Source organism: Solanum pennellii, chromosome 5 (genome assembly GCF_001406875.1).
Source record: "Solanum pennellii chromosome 5, SPENNV200".
Classification (NCBI taxonomy): Eukaryota; Viridiplantae; Streptophyta; class Magnoliopsida; order Solanales; family Solanaceae; genus Solanum; species Solanum pennellii.
This window is the reverse complement of record NC_028641.1, coordinates 70,602,222-70,607,548: the sequence shown is the minus strand read 5'-3', so window position 1 is coordinate 70,607,548 and position 5,327 is coordinate 70,602,222.

The window sequence follows — 5,327 nt, the reverse complement described above, 5'->3', positions numbered from 1 at the left end:
AAAATTTTCCCCAAAAGCCCCCCTTTCACAATTCACAGTCAGACCTTGATGTTCTAAACTAATTCCTTCACGCCAATTTTGATATCGAGGGTTTTACTTATCCGAATTCAATTTCAAAAAGACTTGCGATTTTCTTAATATCTTACTATTAAAAAATACAATTCACGCTTAGACATATCACTTATTCCATCTCTGAATTTCCCTAGACTACACCTCATTCAGATTTTGCTTGAGACTGACCTAGTCTAAAATTTTCAAGTCACTATTCAAAACAAATTTTAACACAATTATTTCACCATCAGTCTACCTATAACGATCGATGAGGATCGTTACATAATCTTATCTTCAACTCGTATTACATCCACAATCTTTTCTCTAAGTCTCAATTCTACAACTTTTTTCACTTTATTCATATTTTTATCTATCCCACAAAATTATTAGTTATAAGTTATAATCCTTATTGTCAATTTTTATGTAGAATTTTATCTTATCCGCTTGATTTTCATGAAGGTATGCAATATTCACGAGTCCGAAGCCTAAAGGGTAAAAAATGTTAACAAAAATTCTAAAACGGTATATGAAATTTCTTTTTAACCTAAAGGGCAAAATCGCTCGCGAAGTAGCGATTTTGTCCATTGAAAAAAGCAAAATCGCTACTATAGTTAAATTTGATTTTTTTTAAAAAAAAAATAAAATAAAAACAAAATAGCTCCCGAGGGAGCGATTTTCAATTTTCAAAATTTTTTCTATAACCTTTTTAAGTAAGTCGCTGCTTATGCAGCGACATAACCTTAAATTTTTTTTTATTTTTTTGCTTCTTTTATTTTAAAAAAGTTTAAATAAAAAAATATTTTTTTAAAATTAAATTGCTGCGATTTTTAATTATTTCTTTTTTAATTTTTAAAAATTAAATCACTAAAAAAAATTTGATTTAAAATCGCTGCGTTGGCAGCGATTTAATTTTTTAAAAAAATAAAAAAATTTAATTAAAAATCATTGCCTTGGCAGCTATTTGATTTAAAAAAAATTGATTTAAACTTTTTTTATAAAAAGCAAAAAATATTAATTAAAAAAAATTATACACAAGTCGCTGCCGTAGCAGCGACATATAAAAGAAATATTAAAAAAAGGATTTTTATTTTGAAAATCACTCCCGAGGGAGCGATTTTGTTATAATTTTTTTTTTAAAAAAAAAAAGCAAATTTAACAAATCGCTGCTATAGCAGCGATTTTGCTTTTTTCAGTGGACAAAATCGCTACTTCGCCAGCGATTTTGTCCTTTTGGTTAAAAAGAAATTTCATATACCGTTTTGAAATTTTTGTTAATATTTTTTACCCTTTAGGCTCCGGACTCCAATATTCACTCTTTTTCTTTTTAAAGTATTCACTAATTTTATCTACTTTTTATCGAAGTCTATATGTTTCAGCTGACTATCCAAATCTGACTCATTTGAACTAGCTTCTTTTTTTAGCCTAATATACAAATAGATTTTTAAATTTGTTGGATTTTTCTCCTCACGTATTTTAACTATGCTATTTTCCTATTGAATCATTGAACCGCCAGTGATTTGTTCCTTTAAAGTGTTAGTCTATCACGTCACTTCTTCATTATTCGAATTTGAACCCAACAGTGTGAGCAAACTCACATTAGTAGAGTTATAAGTCACCATACAATTCAAAATATTTAAGTAAATCAAAATAATATGGTCAAACAAAATATTATTTGAGTATCCACATAGTAAGGGAGTATAATAGTTTAAACTAATACCTTCAATCAAATACGAGATAAATTCAATTTCAAACTTTATATCGGGACAATCCACATATACCTTAAATCAATTGATGTGGTTTAATTGGGGATTACAATATGGAGATTAAATAACAACATAATTGATAAATATAATTTTAGCCATATAATTTTAGACATAAATATTTTGTCTTTCAACCAAATTGGAATATATAAGATACAACTAAAATAAGTGCTTAAGGTAACTGAATAAAGCTTTTTAATGGTGAAACCTAAGAACTAAGACCTCTTTATGGAGGTAAATTTCTAAAAGCCAATACTATAAGAGGTTATATGTATTTAAAAAAAAAAAACATGATGTTTAGTAAAAAAAATTAGGAAATTTTTTGTTTGGAGAATGATGGATATGTTATTTTGTTATTTTATTTTCAAATTGGTAATTTCAATATTGTTATTCCACAGAGAGTGTGATATAAATAATTTCAAAATAATTAATCTCAAAGTAAAATTATACACAAAATAAGAAATGACATGATTCCATAAACTTATTCTGAAATTATAATTTATGAAACTAGTGTAACTTTTGAAAATTAAAGTTTAAATTTCAATAGTGACAAATAAGATTTAGGTAAAAAAATTCACTTGTATAAATTTTATTGCACAGATTGAATTAATATCACATCTAATTAATTCATAAGTTGTTCAAACATCATCATTATAAAAAAAATTAGAATATATATGTGTGTCTGGGATGAAAAATAATTGAAGTGCTTTATTTTTTTATTAGTTTAAATTTAAATGGATAAAATGAATCGATATCATACAAATTAATAATTGACAAGTTGTTCAAACATCATCATGATTAAAAAAAAAAAACTTAAGATATGGATGTGTGTGAGTGAATTTTGCTGTACTATTTACATTAATTCATTATGAGTAAGATGAATTAAATTGAAAAATTAAATTGAAGTAAGAAGGAAAAAAGGAGTAATGAGTGAGTAATGGAGAGTCTTGAACCAAAAAAAGATAAAGAACAATGATGAATTAGAAATCAATTATATCATTTCTTTTGTTTGCTTTATGTAAAAAAATTATCTAGTTCATTAGAAAAGTTTCATGTTTTTTTTTTCTAGTTTTTATTTACTAATTCTTTATTTTTAAACAAATTAATTTGTGTTACATGTTTATGTTGAGTTTAGTGTGTAATTTTATAATATAATATTAATATTATTAATTATTTTCTTTTAGCTTTTTTTATTATTGTAGACATTAAAATTTTATGGAGTTCTATAAGATGTGTTTAATTTGAGTTGAAACTCTACAAGGTAGGGATTGGCATAAATATCAAAAAATCGAACTGAACCAAAAAATTTTGATTCTTCGGTGTCAGTTCTTCGATGTTTTGGTTCGGTGTCGGTTATTTTTTTTGAAACTTCGGCTCTTCGATTCAGAATTCGGTGTAAGGGTCCCGAAACTACGGTCCGAAGAAACGAAGTTTTATGAAATAAATTTTTAAATATTTATTATATTACTTAATTTTTAACTTTACTTGGCACAATTCAATTTTTATATTTAGAGCCTAAACTTAAATAGCAAAAATCTAAATAACAAAATAGTAAATCCTAAAAACCTAAAGTCTAAACTACACAAAAGTCAATTTGATTCAAGTTTGAGCAGCAACTTGGTGTTTCTACTTTCTACTTTATGATTTCATCACTTTATGTTGTTACTTTGAAGTGTGAACAACAATATGATGTTCTTACCTTTTATTGTTAGACGGTTAGTTGTTACTTCGAAAGTTTGAAGTGTTAAGTGAATAATAATTGTTACTTTATCGTATTATCTCTTTATTATTATTCACACCGAATAATCGATTTAAAAACACTGAACTAAATCGAATCGAAGTAGAAAAAATTGAATCGAACCAATCTAGTTTGATTTGAAATATGGTACACACTTTTCTATAACCGAATATCGAAGAATCGAATCGAAATTTAATTAAATCGAACTGAAGAACCGAACACCCACCCCTACTACAAGGTGTGTTCAATTCCAATTAGAATGTTTGAGGATACTCCGCCCTAACCCTAGTTCATGCCTATATAAAGGTAAATTATATTCCCTTGAAAAGACATCTCAAGAATTCCACCACGAATTTAGAAGTATTCATAAAGAGATCAAATCCAAATCACCTTATTCAAGAAATACGCTACTAACGTCTCTCGAGTTATGAAGATCAAGTCAAAATCATCCTAATTCGAGAAATACGCCACTAACGACCCTTGAATGATAGAAATCAAGCGCAAATCATCCAAGTTCGGATAATCCTAATTTGAAAAATACCCCACTAACGACCCTCGAATTATAGGAATCAAGTACAAATAGTCCAAGTTTTGTAATACACCACTAACAGCTCTCAAATCAAAGATAATGAAACTGGATAAATGTTATGATAGAAGAATCAATAAAAAACAGATTTCCACCCACAATATTTATCAATAAAATTATGTTTCTTCATATTTTATTTGTGATTACAATTAATTATCTGTCACTAATAAATCAAATCTGAAAATTTGAAGTTGTAAAGGTGGAAGAATGAGTAGTTCAAGCCTTGTCTTTAAATTTCATGAAGTCTACACTCTGACAAACTTTGAAGTAGGCGGCACTTGTAGACATTTGAATCATATGGGACTCTAGAAGACGTATGTAATTCGAGTTCTACAATGTGTGGTCAATTCCAAATAGAATTCTTGGAGGTTAACTCTAAACCCTAGTGCATGCCTATATAAAAGGTACTATATTCCCTTGAAAAAACATCTAGAAAATTCCACCAAAAATTCATGGAATATTCTTAAAGAAATCAAATTCAAATTATCTTGATTCGCGAAATACACTGTTGTCCCTGAGTTATGAGTATCAAGTCAAAATCATTTTAGTTCGAGAAAAATGTCACTAACGGTCCTCGAATTATAGAAATCAAGCCCAAATCATTCAAGTTCTGAAAATACGTCAGTAACGGTCTTCAAATCGAGAATAAATCTTATGAATAGTAAAATATTTATAAAGAGATCAAATTCAAATCATCTTAATTCGAGAAATACACTACTAACGACCTCGAGTTATGAAGATCAAGTCAAAATCATCCTCGTTCGAGAAAAACACCACTAACGATTCTCAAATTATAGAAATCAAGTTCAAACTATTCAAGTTCGAAAAATACATTACTAACGATTTTCGAATTATGAATAAATCTTATGAAAGAAGAATCAACGAGGAACAAATTTCTACCACAATATTTATCAATAAAATTATGTTTTTTCATATTTTATATATAATTGCAATTAATTTTTTGTCACTTTAAATATGTTAGCAAACAATTATATGTAAAATAATAAAGTATAAGTTTTTTGTGGATTGTTGTATGATGACTTGTATGATAAGGTCAACATTACTATGGATAATGTCTAAATCTGTGGAGATAAATCATTAAGTTTTAATTAGATTTATGTATGATTTTTAAACTTATTGAAATTTTACGGGTACAAATATATAATAAATTTATTACCAAAAGAAATATATA